Raw genomic sequence first — 15,930 nt, forward strand, 5'->3', positions numbered from 1 at the left:
CCACCCATGGGTCCACAGCATTCAAAGCCCCAGGAGGAAGTGATACTGTAGTGCCTGGATCTGTTCCACCGTTCAAACTGCACTACTTTAGACAGGAATGCATGTGATGCAGCGCAGGACTTAATAACGGAAAAGGAAACATCCTGTTCACATTAAAATGGGGTTTATAGGCAATGTCTTTTACACTAGTCCACACCTTCCAAATCCTGGCATTAAATCTTCAGCTGCCCAGCCGTCACTTGCTGCAGGCTAGAGTCACATACCCACAATCCACAGTCTAGTGTCTGCGATCAGTTCTAACAGCAGCACTGATTTGTTAAAGAGTTCGTATTAATCCTGAATGGTCTGCGACTCTCACAAAGGACACATTTCAACACCGAAACCCAGTGAATTACAGCAACAGGCCACTTCGGAACATTAATTTTAACAGGCGCTCTTTTCTAAAGCAATTTATTCAGTACGTAAAGTAAACATTTACTTAAAATAATCACTTCCTGCTCTCATGTTCCATTTTGGATATCCTACTTCGGCATGACGCAATGAAATAAAATTTTAAAAATCACATATCTGCTACAGGGAGGGTCCATGTTACACCAGTTTGGCAGTGTGTCAGATGTCAAATCAGTCAACTAAAGCCTTTCTGTGTAGCCCCACCCCCCCACCGGTGCGGCAGTCCTTCACGACGATTTTCACAATTCCATATTAATCTGCACCTAAGACCCCGGCTATATTTAGCAGCTGAATCCCTGGCTCTCTGTCCCGCGGCACACAGCTAATAGCTGCTTACCAACACACGGCTCCCAGAGGCCGCCGCTGCCGCTTTGCCCTTGTGCAACAACGCGCAACACAGCTATGACATCATCACCGCCGTTCACAGCTGAACGCAGAGGGAATCGTCTACTGGCTGAGTGATCACGGAGACACGGACTCAAACGCAGGCCCATTAGGAGGAGCTGAGTGGCGGAGTAGCGCGTGTGGACAGTGAAGGTCACAGAACGCACAAGGATGACACTGCAAATTTTTAAGAGTCTCAGTCTCTGCCGATGAGATGAGAAGGAGATTGATCTACAGAAAAAGAAGTAAAAATACAAAACTGTACAAGCACCTAAATCCACACGCTTTCCTTCGTGCAGTAATGCGTTCAGAGTCTGGCTTAGCTTCCCGGGCTCTATGCTCTCCTTTTTTTTTATTGAAGAAGAAACAAGAAAATACTGCATATTTACTGCCATCAAGCAGCCTCTCCTGTCACAAAAAGCTCATTACTGGAGTATAATGCCCCCCCCCCCTCAGAACTTGCGCCCCCATCCTGTGAGATTTTATTTCTCAGTCGGTCATCGCCATGGTTACCGGCCTCACTCTGTCTGGTGCCATCTTGGATGTCATGGTCCAGTCTCTTGGGCTGACCCGCTGAACACTGCCACAGCGACACTCAGCGAGGAGCCCATCCCCATTCGTCAGAGGGCAATGCGCACACTGCCCCTGGCTCCCCATTAAGTCTTTGTGGGCTGCAGTGCTATGAAGTTGCAAAGACAACGAAAATAACCTCTGAAGTAGGTCAGCTTCGCTGTGCTTACTCACCTCTTGCGAAATTCGTTATCGGACGCGAGGAAAAAGAATTTACATGCCCATCTCACAGTGATGAGCTTACCCTGAAAAACAAACTGGTTTATCCACTAATGCCATACTCACAGATGAGTTTATTTCATTGGAGTGTCACAGGGTTGGAACTGGAGAAACAATCATCTAACTACTTCAGTAGGATATCAGTATCAACACACAGGAATGTGTTAAAATAGTTCTTTGAGGGGGATATACCACATTATCATATCTCAAAATGTTTCAGAATGTTTTTTTAATAATGTTTTATATTTGCTTTTACTTGATCTGCTGACATCGAAGCAGAGAATGTATGTTCAGTCTGTGCTCAAGGCTGTTCAGGCTAACAGCACAAATCCTAATGCTAATGCTAATACAAGCAAATCTTCCACCATTCAGCTAGCTGAGCGCTAGGAAGAGTTAACAGGAGCTCCCTTCCTGTGAGAGTTATTATCCTACCACACGCCGACCGGGAACCGAAGTGTGGCAGACACCCGCTGCCACGGGAACGTCCCTGCGCTTGGCACCGCCCCCCCCCACTTAGCGCCAAAAAAAGTGAGAGAGTCCCGCGGGATGTGCCGAGCCGCGAGGTGCCGTTTCACGGCTGCAGCAGACGCCCGTTTCCAGGTGCTCTGACAAATACCCCAACATCGAATAAACAGTGCGGTTAAGTGCTGGTGTGCGGTTATTCTCCCCCTTCCCCCCCTCCCTTAGTGCCCCGACAACACAGCTTGGGGTCTTTGTGAAGAGCCTTGCTGTCTCGTATCGGGATTGTCGAGACCATTTGTTATGGGGCGGGAGATGCTTGTTTTCTCCCCCTGGCTGCATTGAATAAAAAACTGCTTAGCTGCAGCTTAGACCGGGCTTCTAAAGGAGAATTAAACTTGCTTTTTAAAAAAAAAAAACCAGGCTCTTTGGATTGGCTGAACTGGAGTGAATAACAGGTTTGATGGCCTGGGGCCTCTGAGATAGCCGAACGGTTTCATCGAGTCCTCGTGCTGTTCGTGTGGCTCCTGCTGACGCATCCCGCACAGACCGGGGTCATCCGGAGGGCGTGCCTCTGTCACGGAGCAGAGAGCCATCACTCAGTGCTCTCATGGAGGAAGTGGGGGGCACGCGGGTGGTCAACAAGCAGCATTCCCTCGTTCAAAACAACACGGACCTGGTTCTGCTGTTTCAGAGGAAGTTGTAATTATTGGCCGGACCGAAACAGCGGGGCCAGCCCTACAAACGCGAATGTCTGTGACTGACTGAGTGAGTGATGAAGTTACACCATTGGTCGGCCGAGTTATGAAGTTACACCATTGGTCGGCCGGAGGAAGTGTGTCAGGTCCAGCCATATTCTATTTTGACCTGGTCTTGTTTTCAGTAGGCAGGGGGTCCACCCATTCAGCCAGCATTGCAGGCTAGCCTTCCACACACACACAGCTTGATCCACACGGTGCCACAGCACAAAGCCACCGCCCACTGCTAACCCCCTGAGCGAAGGTAATAGAGTCTGCGCTCAATGCTGCGCTGCTAACCAGCTCCTCCGTAACACCACCTTCAGTGGAAATGTCAAAAGATCGTGTAATTTACAGCAGCTACAGGGAGGAAGCTTGCTGGACTCCTTGGCACAATGTTCTCCATTCGCAAAAAGCTTAAAACAGCCATCTCGCACACAAGAACTGAAGAGGAGATAGATATCCCAAAAATGTAAGTTCATATAAGCAAACAGGAATGTAGGCGTGCACTTTTGCTAACGCTACATCCCTGCACATCCGTACCCGAGAACTTACCCCTCTCCCCACTTTGGAGTGTCGATATTTTAAAAGTGATGTGGAAAAAAACATGGACACAAGGCCCCCACTGTTGGGGTCAGTGTGGGATCACTGAATCGGGCTCAGAGTCTTCAGGTGTCCCGTGCCACGTGGCACGGTACGCTCTAGGTTTGGTGATTACTTTAAAGGTACGCCCTGAGCCCCAGAAGCCCGTGCTCCATGGGAAACATGAGGCTCCGCCTCCCAAGACTCTCAGGTGGGATACAGAGTGGGGCGATTCTGCCCCCCAAAACTCGTTGTTTTTGCAGATGATGATGATGGACCACGTGGGTCAGATGAGAGGACTGAGCAGGGCAGTTTAAACCAGAACCAGAAAAGGCCATTATCAACACGAGCATTTCCACAGCACCGTGTCACCGTGCATAACCCACAGCCACTCGGTAGGCATATAAATGAGGACACAATTCTGCAGAATTTTGTGCTGAATGGTGACATGCTGGGAATCCTAGGCCTACATCTTTGTGATTAGTGCATAAAACAAAGGTTCGAGCTAGCACTGCATGCATAATTTATAACAGTACAAAAGACACATTATTCATAATGTAACCGACATTACCTCAAAAATGCTGAGCTGTAGGCCTAGATGTTGCTCAGTTGTGACTTTGAAAGGTAAAAAGAAGTACACCACAGAGAGCTGTGCCCCTCTCTAGGCCAAAAACATCACAAAAGCCAGACAGATCCAGGTCACTCCTTCAGCCATACAATTTGTTCCTCTTCCCACCCCTGTCTGTGAAAGTTTGAAGGGAAACCCCTGCAAAAAAAAAAGAATCTATTTCATTTGTTATTTCTTAGCTATGCAATTCTGACCCCTTCATAATAAAAGTTTCTACTTCTCACGACTTATAATGACCCATAATATTTTCTAGGCCTGTCCTGTCACTGCAGCGCCCCCATCAGTTTGGGAGGGTGCAGACAAAAGCAGCATCTCCCCTGAAGCCAACAGCCACCTCCATTCATCCCGCAGTCTGCCAGCTGAGCTGCGCAGTCGTCGTGTCACAGGAACGCATTTGTGCAGCTGGCGCACGCAGGCCACAGGTGCCTATTCTATAGGTCTGAGAAACCCTAAACCCTCCCTTCCTGGGTAACGCTACTGGCACTGCCCTGCAGGGCTGCCAGTCACAGCTGGCATCATCACTGTCAGGATTCAAAAGTAGACCACAGGATACGGCACTGCACTGAGAACCAGAGCTAAAACTGGCCCCAATCGACAAGCCTTCACATTTCCTGCTTTAAATATCTTTTGATGAAAAGGAATCACAGTGTGGCTTCTAGCACAGCCCCCCGCGGCACACTCATGAACACTCTGTTCCCAAACTCCTTCTGCGAGTAGTAAACCTCTTACACGCATCTCCCTCAAATGCCGCTCGTATGACAAAACGCATAACTATAAATATTTGATCGGTCCAAACCCGTCTCTGATTCTTAAAATGTCCCGCTGTTCTCTGTCGCCCGCCCTAAAAGAAAACAGGATAAATTACTGACATGAAGGCACCCAGGAAAGCTAATCAGGCAACAAGCGGAGGACCTGCAGACAAGCAACTGTAAACAAGCAGATTTGGGGCGAAATCGGAAAAAAGATCTGCCCGCCAAGGAAGCCAGCTTCCACATTTCCAGTTGGCCGAGCCAACTACGGCGCCTTAGCAACCGCGTGAAAGGGAGCCAGCCGAGGACGAGAGCCAAGATGGCAGCGCGATCGAATCAGTTTGCAACGTCTGGCCACCTCAGTGACAACAAGGGTGGCACGGGATCAAAGCGCGCGGATGTGCTGAGCAGAGAATCCCAGAATCCTGACCCACGTTGTCCATACGATGTCCAGGTCCTCTGGAAAGCTACCTGCCACATAGCCTGGTAGCCTAGTAACCCAGCCTGGTAACCCGGCCTGGTAACACAGGGGCTCCTCAGCTCAGATTGGCCAGTCACTGAGGGTATTATTCCCCACACAGACCAGACCTCATTCATTCCTGCAGCCCAACAAACTCGCTCAACATGCTCAGCCTGCAGATGCAGATGGGATAATACTAAATTTAGCAGAGCGGGGAACACCATCGTCAAAAACACACACCGTGTGTGCTGCTGCGGCAACCAAAAACTCCTCAAAATGAAGGATTCCTCAACACCAAAAAACAAAAAAAACAAACAAAAGTGCCTGTTCTCAGTAAGCACCATGACCCCTTGTGAACCCCCCCCTTCCCACCTCGCACAAAACTCAAAGTGGGAAAATGCAGCAGAGCACTGCAGCACAAACAGTGACACTCCCTGAACTCCCATAATGCTCCTGTGTCTGACCTGGTTTGGGAGAGGGGGGAATGAGATGCTGGAGCCTGGCTCAAGCACAACACTCCCTGAACTCCCACAATGCTCCTGTGTCTGACCTGGTTTGGGAGAGGGGGGAATGAGATGCTGGAGCCTGGCTCAAGCACTGCCAGCCCCTCTCCCTGCCTTCCGAGGACACTCGGCTCAGCGGCACATGATGCACCTGAAAGTACGCCGGCTGTAAAACTAATATGACAGTCAAGACACTTAATCGGCCTGCCCGGCCTGGTCGCCCTTTGTGGGTTTTAAATGTTCTCATGTTGGTCATTTAAATTTTTTTTTTTATTCTGTAGCACTTAGAGATTTATTTCTAATGAAAAGTGCATTACAAATTAAATGTATTATTAATCATAATAATAATAATAATAATAATAATAATAAGGGGGCAGGGTGCAAGTCACAGGGTGAATTCTTGGATCTCAGATATCCAGGGAAATGCCGCAAAGCCGTGCTCCTTTCCTCCAAAATCTCACTTTCCAGCGTGACGACTACAAAGCAGCCCCCAGGGCACGGCACAGCCGGATCCTCCACCTCGCTTGGCAAGCTCAACAGACACGAGGTGGAAAATTCCTCTTCGCCACACTTTCAAATGAGGATTCCACACCAGCCTGCGCCGCCCTCGAACTGTAATCTCACTTCCTCAGTACCTCTCATAACCTTTGGCTGCTAACACAGCGTGCTGGCAAACATCCATTGAATACGGACACGGATGAGGACGTACTGCGCGCTTATAATGTTGACAAGTATCCCTTTTTTAAAGGCCATGCGGTCCTAATGATGAAGGTAACATTTGCACCCGTACGTTATTTTATTGGAAGTGCAATTTAACCTAAGAGGACATCCGCAACTGCATCTGCACCGTTGTCAGTAGTCAGACCGTAAATCTAACCTTGCTGGCTACTTTTCCTTGGCAATAATCCCCTTTGAGACATGATGCTCAGTCTGTGCACCACATGGTGATTTTGGATATGCTGCTGTATTGCCAGCGTTGTCCGTTCATATCGTTGAAGAGATTGAGGACCATCATGAAAAATAAATATCGGCCATATTGCGGACCGTCATGAAAAATAAATATCAGCCAATCTGCAAGTGGTCGGTCTGGCCACTGTTGCCTCTAGAAAGCTCCTTATCCAAGGCACACCTCTCATCAAAGAAACACAACAGCCCTCCTCCTGAAGGCAAAAACATGGCGCTCCCGAGAAGCACAGCCAGCTACATTTCACCAGGAGCCATCATGGCAGCTTAATGGAAACTGCAGACTCCATCACATGCTGGCAGGAAGAGAGAGGACAATCAAAGCCTTTAGCCAGACTAGTGCTAATAGACCCCTGCAAGAACATCCGCACAATCCCTGCAAAAAAAATCACACAAAAATAAATGTTGAAAACAAAACAGTGAGTCGAAATGACATCAAACTGGGTGGAAAGGGAAGAGAATCCAGGCAGGCCACCTCTGTGCGTGAAAGACAGGGAAGGGGCCCATAACCTACCCCCATGCCCCTGCCCCCCCCTCACCCCCCACCACTTAAGAAGCCTAGGATAAAAGAGAAAGGGGGAATGTCAGCATCCCTGCGGGACGCTCAGCCAGATGGGGGACCTAAGCTCCTCCCCCTTCCCATCATCCTTCAGGATGGCACAGAAACAGCCTGCTGAGCCGTATGCTAACAGGAAAGCTTTGATGGAGAAGGAGAAGAGGCGAATGGCCAGCAGTGCGAGACCCACAGCTGCAAGCAAAGTAACATTTCATTGCCACTCTAATCTGCGATCAATCTATCTAAGGATTAGACTAGATCTTCAACACCAATGCTGGCCTATGGTCTCTGCTTCAGTCAGAAAGATCTGATTTGTGCTCTAGCCTTTAGCAAAAAATTGATGGTGGCCACTGTGTTTCCCCATGAGTTTTTTCTATAGGCCTAATGGGGGGGGGGGGGCACGCTGCACTCATAGCAGGAAAACATGAAGCAGGTGCCTGGCTGGTGAGCTGCTCTTTTTCACAAGACTGCCAGCAAAATGTGATCACATGCATTATGACACACACTCAAATAGCACTTCATGTTTAAAAGAGCACCTGCTAAATTTTAATGTAAATTAATACGCTGTCGCACAATTACTGTGATCTACAGCCATAAATGCGTTTCATCCTGGATATAGGCCTACGAATAATTAGCATGTTCAAACGAGTGTACAATTCTGCAGCTAAACCCCCCCCCGCTCCACTGAGCCCGTTGAGTGTTGTGTTTAATGGGGGTTGTGTTAACGTTGCCATCAGCCAGGGAATGCGGCCTTCACAATCAATGAAAGGTGCCCCACAGCCTGCGTTGCGTCAGCACTGTGTTGCGTCCCGACGGCTGCGACCAATCCAAATCGGCGAACGCACGTGTCCACCCAATTCACTCACGTACTAGTGCACTGAAATAACGAATAACAACATTTCATGTTCATTGTTTTCCAATGTAGGCCACGCTCTCACGTCATGAAATAGCCTATTACATTTTTTCCCCCAGTCAACTGATGAACATGCACCCACTCGCTAGCTCTGAAGAGAATGCTGAATCAAACTATGTTTGAAGACATTTCTTTCAGGTAACGTTATACCCGACATTATGCACACAAGTCAAGCTGTGTATAGTCTGAACTGGTTTCTAGCTGCCTGCTTTTTGGTATTTCTTACCACTCGTACCTTGTAATTCAGAACATTTACCTCAGGATGTTTTTGCCCTCATTCAGCTCAATATGTAAACACAAACTTGTGGTTGAATGAAGCTGTACTTACACATAATCACGCTCCGTTTTCAAAACAACGAAAAAGAACGCGCTCAGAAGGCGTGCTGTGGAGCAGGCCGAACGGCACATCGACGGAAGGCACTGCTCCAGCGGAGCTCTAGAATCAGCCGACTGATCACAGTGAGGAAGTGCGGCAGCTGCTAGGCCTATATGGAACTTGTTCCTTGGTTTGGCTTGTGCGATCCTAGGGCCCACCCCTAACGTTGTGACCAGTGAGGATCATTCAGAAGACAACAAAAGTTTGTCTGTTGAAAAAGTGTGTGCTCAGGCAATGCGGGGGGGGTTTTTTCCTTACCCCCTGGCGCTGTGGCCCAGCGGGGCTATAACGGAACGCTGAGCCACCTCTTTTATAACTGCGAGCTGAAGGAGAGATAATTCGCAGCGAGCACGGCCAGACGAGACGGGATACAATTCACAACGAACGGGTAACCTGCCAGGACATCCCGAGTGCTGTGGGCCTATTTGCGATTTAAAAAAAAAAAAAAAAAAAAAATGGACGAACGCCTTCAGAACTGCAGGCTCTCTGTCTGCCAGAGTGGAGAGGGGGGGGGGGGGGGGAAACGTTCATCAAGCAGAGCTCACAGCGAGAGCGAGAAACGCAGGATTCGTACGAGCCGAGAGCAGCCACGCACGGCACTCAAAGGTCCTCCGGCTCTCGCTGCTCCTGACTGATCCGCCTCAACGTGTCACATCCGTGCGGTGATGAAAATGTCGGTTCGTGGACCTTTTAAAAGATTCAGGGCTCTCTCCTGCATGCGGGCCCCTGCATCTGTTCACCGCTAACCCACGGTGACAGGTCACCCTTCACCTTCGCGTTAGGTGCTCATGGAAAGGCCTCGCTCCAATGAGGCGGCTATGCAGCCCACAGTTACCCTCTCCCATTCACCCTTACCACACCGGATTAGATTTAGCCATTAACTGAATTTCCTGGCAGGCTGCATTAGGCGATGAGCGGTAATTGAGATGTTGCTGCCCACCTGACAGGCCCCACACTGCAAGCAACAAGAAGGACTATCACAGAACCAAAATAACAAAACATTCAGCCCCCAAAGTTCTAGGCCTATCCGTTCAATGCAAGCCTACATGGTTGAATTCTGATGGTTGCATTCGAACGGCGATGCACTTTGATTTAGAAAACAGCATTCAAGTAGTTCAGGCTGTTGTTCTCTTTCAATTATGTCCTAGCTGCCTAACCCCAAAAATGCAAAGTCAAAAGAACAAAGCTTTCAATTCTACATATGAATCTTACATCTGCCACAGATATGACAAAACATACTAAGTTCCACTGAGCCTGCTAAGTAAATAAATAAATAAATAAATAACATCAATTTCCTCTGAGTGCCCAAACACTTTAATATCCTCCAAAAAGCAATTTAGGCAAGTGATGACAGGCACTGCTGTCTATTTGGGGCTTTCATCTAATGTGCCAGTCATAATCAACGGGCTGGGATGTCCCTCCTGCCACCAACAGCCCCGACACTGGGAGGCAGAGGCAGAGATGCCAGGGTGGGGACCAATAACAATATTCTCACAATACTTTTCCTGGCTCCTTATTGGCCCATAGCCCACAGTGAATGAACAACCCTTCTGTGGGTACTATTACATTTACCAGCATTATTTGGCAAAACGGAGTGCGGCCTAGACAGACCCCCTATCTGAAAAACTGTGGTTCATGCAACTGTTAGCCAAACGCTACTCGGCACATTCCGTTTTTGACTAAACATTTGGCAAGGTGTCACTTTGTTAGGGAGAGGCTGCCAGTGCATATACAGTGAGCTCCACAGTGTTTGGGACAAAGACAATTTTCTTGATTTGGCTGTGAACTCCATAATTTTAGATTGATAATAAAACAATCCACATGTGGTTAGAGTGCAGATCCTCAACTTTTATTTTTATACATTTTGATTTCACCATGTAGAAATTACAGCACCTTTTTAAAAAATATATTTTTTTTTATTTTTATTTTTACATAGTCCACCTGTTTCAGGGCAGCATAATGTTTGGGACTAATGGTTTCATAGATCATTTCATTGTGTGTTTTAATGCTTCCTTCATGCAGGTATTAGAGAGCTTTCAGTGTCAAACCTTAGGCTTACCAAAATCAATTGTTTTGAGTATCACTGAAAAGAGAGAGAGCACTGGTGAGTTCAGTAATAGCATTGGACCTGGTAGGCCAAGGAAGAACTCTTCAGTAGATGACCAAATGAATTGACCAAAGAATTCTCACCATAATGAAGTAAAATCCCAAAACATCTGTCTGACAGATCAGCAACACACTTCAGGAGGCCAGTGTGGAGGTGTCTATAACTACTGTCCACAGAAGACTTCACACACCGAACTGCAGAGGCTACACTGCAAAATGCGAACAACTAGTCAGCTGCAAAAACAGGATGACAAGGTTACAGCTCACCACGACGTACCTGAAAGAGCCTGCAGAATTCTGGAAAAAGGTCTTGTGGACAGATGAGACCAAGATTCACTAGTGTCAGAGTGATGGCAAGAGCAAAGTGTGGAGGCCAGAAGGACCTGCCCAAGATCCAAAGCTCCCCCACTCATCTGTTAAACATGAAACATGGTGGTGGAGGTGTTATGGTTCGGACATGAATAGTTGCCACAGGCACTAGCTAACTTGTCTTCAGTCATGATGTAACTGCTGATGCAGAAGCAGAGTTAATTCTGAAGTAGGGCTGGGCAATATACCTCAACGTTAATTATTGAATACAATAACAGTCTTTGCCACCATATGGTGTATTACTTTTCTTTTCCTCTTTTTCTTTTTGATTATACCGGATGCAGTAGTAAACAACCACGTTTCAGAGGCCGCATGAAATTCTTCCGGAGAAAAAAAAAACATGACTTATCTATTGGATCTTGATAAGACAGCCAATCAGCAGCAAGGTATTGCAGCTTCCACATGATCATGTGATGTTTTTAATCAATCACACGGAAGCTGCAAGGTCTTGCTGCTGATTGGCTGTCTTATGATCACCCAATAGATAGCCATCCAATTACACACACATTTTGCACCATTGTATATTGCCATTATTGAACACATTGTACAATAAACTACATTCATTTTGACCTGACATAACATTCCTCTTTGACTCTTACCGCTGCACATCTAGCAGTTTTAATGCCAACACACACATGACTGGGGGGTCACTTGCAGTGTCCTTCTATGTAAAACTGTTTGCACAAAGGAAAGGCTAAAACATTATTTTGGGGTCAGACAACCAAAAATAATTAAATTAATTACACATTCCTTTGCCGCTCAGTTACTACTGCTGTTTGGTTTATCTGAGGGGTTTCTTACACTGCTACAGCAGCAAAGTTCAGTTTTTCAGAGCCAAAAACAGGAAAATTCTTGACTGGTCAAGTCATTCACCTGATCTGAATGCAACTGGACATGTGTTTCATATGCTGAAAAGAAAAATTAAAGCAACTAGCCCCTGAAATTAGGAGCAGAAGATGGCTGCAGTACAGGCCTTGTAGAGCATCACCACAGAAGACACTCAACACCTGGTAATATCTATGGGTGACAGACTTTTTGGTTTTAGTTTAGTAATGAACACTGGAACCCCTGCCAGCCAATGGAACCGCAGCTCCCATGTGAGCCATACTCTTCTTTTAGACTGCAATTCTTCCTGTGGCCTTGAAATGGCAATGAACGGTCATGATCTCTGCGAAAATGAACACAGGGTCACACCAGAAGGTATGGCTTCCAGAAAAGCTATAAAACCTCAAATCCTAAAGTTATCACTGACATTTTCACTTCTTAATAGGACACAACATCAAGTAGCCTAAGTCCTATAGTGTAAGAGTGAGGGTGCTTGCAAAAAACAATAATCTCAAACACACAACAAATAGCCTCATACGCTTATTTGAAACTAATTGTACAAAGGAATACACGTATTTCTTAAGTGATATTAGATCGATAAGAAACGTGTTAAATTATACTTTAAAGCCCATTTCAGTTGATATAGAAGAAAATGGCTCGCACAATCAGCAGGCTAGCTTATAAATTCAATAGGCTACGGCAGAGAAATGAGTTCACATTGAGATGGACTTTCGCCACTTTTGTCGATACATTTGGCAATGGTTTAGTGGTCATAAGATCTTTGCGACAAGAAATAATAACTGAATATTCCGTTTCATTTAGGTTATCATTTACAAGCGATATTCGCGTATTTGTGATACAACTACTGCTGCTTAGTCATGAACGGGCTTTTCTGAAAGACATAATACTAGGCTATTGTGTGAAGTTGCATTGATTCTGGGAATCAGAACTGAACGGGAGCTATAAACACAGCAGTTGATTGTTTTGAATTCATTTTAATCACAAATATAAACATTTCCCCTCTTGTTCAGGAATGCAAATAAGATAAATTCGGAAGGCGTAACTTATATAAAATACGCAACCGTGTCGAGGATCGGATAAGAAAACTGACCTGACTTCTGTTCGAGAAAAAAAAAAAAAAAACTTTTCATTCTATTGGAACAGTGACTAACAAAATAATGAGCTTTAGTTCACTGACAAACTGCTAACCTAGGAATCATTAGAAAATGATAGATCATTTGTTTTCGGTAACAGCTTTCGTCAGTAAACCAGAATAATTAAGTACTTCTGATTATATGCTTAATAATTTTATCAAGCAAAGTGCTAAACATAGCTGGTTTGGTACTAGCTACGACTTTTCAGACCAACAGCTAAACGTACCTAACTAATGTGATCCCTATATACGAAAGCAAACTGAACGCGATAATTAACCTAAACAGTGTTAGAATTATAAATGAATGCAGCATTGTTGCTGGCTTAATTGTCTCCACGAACGGTGCACATTCTGCAACTTCATTTGCATACATGCAAGGTACTGATATGGACGTGCCGCTGAAGCTGCCCAAGCGAAGCTGCAGTCAATTTGAGCGAGGCCTCGTCGATTAAATCTCAACATTCCACAATGAAATTACATCAAAGGGAAAATCACACTCAGTTCCTATCCCTTCAACACCATATCCGTCTTACCTTACTACGTGTATTATCTTGTTAGCTGTATCGGCAAGTAACGGAACCCCCTCTCGTTTCACCAAACCTTATATCCTAGCTAATTATTACACATTATAGCTAACGCTACAACGTAATATCTTGCGATCAACGTATTTTATTTTGATTCATAATAAATGAAAATAAATGAGACCCTTACCCAACGAAGAGCATACGACCGTGTTTCCGAGAAAGCAGGCGGCAGAAGGCATTCCCATCTGCTACATCAGAATCATATTGCTGTTGTTGAGAAGCTATTGCTCTAATTACACGCTTCGGCTATTTAGGAAGACCGTGCTTCTTCACACCAAGTTTCGACCGAACCCTGTCTGTGTATCAACTGTAACCCGAAAGGGACGCACGATTCTGTTGTCAGATGTTCTGCTGCACGATCACGAAAGACAAAGAACCCGACAGCTTCCTAGTGGCGAGTTTGGTGAAATGCATGTGCTACTGCGGCCTCTCTCTCGATGGTTTAGAGCTGCTCAAGGCATGCAAAATGAATTCATCATGTAGGGTCAGAACCTGCAACGTATACGGTGACCTGAATTGCTCTGTATGGTATGTGTGTGACTATATCGAAATGTTTCTTATATTGCGTTGCTTGCTTAATTATTTGTAGGCCGATTTCTAACATTTCTACTGCTTTTAAAGATGCTTATTTGAGTTGATTGGCAGTGCCGCAAATAATAATGCAATTTGGTCGAATGCGAATGGAACAAATGAATTTTTTAAAAATCAATCATTGACATGTTTTGACTCTCAGTCTAAATTTAAACAGCCTAATAACGGCATTTGAATAGGCTACGTCGTAACTTTTTCAGATGTATACTTCCACAATGGATTTCACGTTGATTGACACAGCCACCCGAAATAAAATTTTAGTCTCAATTGCAATTTGTGCATGGAAATACAATTTAAAAAATGAGAACACATTTAACACAACAGATTAATGTTTGATTAAATGGAAATTATTGGTCTTAACAAACCATAATTCTACACGTTTAGACAGATGGTGTCCGTTATCCTGAATATTAGGACTATTTCATAAATTTGTAGCCACACAATTAGCCAAATGTGCACAGTGCGTGAGCTTTTATGAGTGGACACCGTTTATGGGTAAACACAAAATCTTATTGTGTTCCAATGCTCGGTGGTGTGCTCCGCCTAGTTTTATTTGAAGCGCACAGGATGGCGAGCAGGTCACACATCGGTGGCCATGTATGCAGCAGATGGTCAATTTTGAGTGTATAAAGGCCAGTCACATGAGAAATCAATATCACTCTGCACGTTATGGAGCAGATGTAGCCGCAGGATGGCAAATTAAAATACAAAATAAAACGAAAGCAAACCTATAGCGCGCGTTTGGAAGTAGGGGTTGTTCCCTCCGCGAATAGGCTACCTCGTGGAGTAACTGCATGAGAATAAAGCATAAAAAAACGATTTGTAACCCAGTCTCTTTTACTCCACAATCCTCGCATCGATACCTTGAACATGACCTTAATTATATCATTGGTATGTTCCTTTCCTTTCCCCCTCTGGAGATATTGGCCGCTTGTCTGTGAGTGACATGCAATCAAGGGACACAAAAAAAACCTGCCTGTTGATGGAGTAACCTTGATGATGGAGGAGCTGCATGTTTGTGTTTGCGGCAGGCTGCTGATGTCCAGGAACGGCAGCATTATTCCGCGCGTGGCAGTGTTGCGGCGCTAGGTGACGGGAGCTGCTGCAGCCGCCTCGCTTTCACATTCCAGGGATGTGCTTATTTGTACAAATTTTTTTCCCCGAGTGCTGTCACACGGGCCTGTCAGACCAGGCAAAATCCAGGAGACAAACTCAGCCAGGCTTTTTCCCCAAACCGTGAACATTCACATGCGATTAAAAGTAGGGGTTTTCGCTCGCAGCAATTCAACTCCCAGTGACAGAACTGTTAAAACTCATACTGACAGGTACCCAGTAAACCGCCCCGGTTAGACCTTGTATGCGGTTGTTCAACCAAACTGGATTAAAAGATCATTGGAGGACTGAGAATGGCCTGTGCTTAAATTGTTGTGAATTAAGTCTTATGTGCAGGTTTTCTTAAAATATTTCAGACCAAGGACACTGTTGTCATCCTAAAAGAGGGGGCAGAAATTCTCACCCTCTAAACCAGCCTATGCTGCTTATATACACACACCATCAATCACCATTCAAGCATTACTTGGAGGAAGTGCTCACTGGACGAGGACCAAATAGCAGGCAATCTACCTCAGTGCAGGTTTATGGGCATTTGAGACAACCATGATTAGATCCAGCTGAACCCAATTTAATGCAAAGCTGGTATTAATAACAAAACCAAGCTGTGATTATTACTGAGTGGATGGAAAATACTTGGGAG

The 15,930-nt window shown here is 45.7% G+C and overlaps 1 protein-coding gene across 4 annotated transcripts in view; it reads right to left on the reverse strand.

The window, feature by feature from the left end:
• The window catches only part of LOC135262789 (CUE domain-containing protein 1-like), a 34,603-nt gene extending 20,649 nt beyond the window's left edge, over positions 1 to 13,954 (reverse strand). The window contains exon 1 of one of the 4 annotated variants that reach the window (XM_064350035.1): positions 13,714 to 13,954. The gene's annotated coding sequence lies outside the window, so the exon portion shown is untranslated. Of the gene's footprint in view, positions 1 to 3,972; positions 4,168 to 13,713 lie in introns of those variants that run through there. The other 3 variants (XM_064350034.1, XM_064350032.1, XM_064350033.1) reach the window with 3 other exon arrangements.
• Between the last annotated feature and the right edge of the window lie 1,976 nt (positions 13,955 to 15,930).

The sequence above is a fragment of the Anguilla rostrata genome, chromosome 9 (assembly GCF_018555375.3).
Source record: "Anguilla rostrata isolate EN2019 chromosome 9, ASM1855537v3, whole genome shotgun sequence".
Lineage (NCBI taxonomy): Eukaryota > Metazoa > Chordata > Actinopteri > Anguilliformes > Anguillidae > Anguilla > Anguilla rostrata.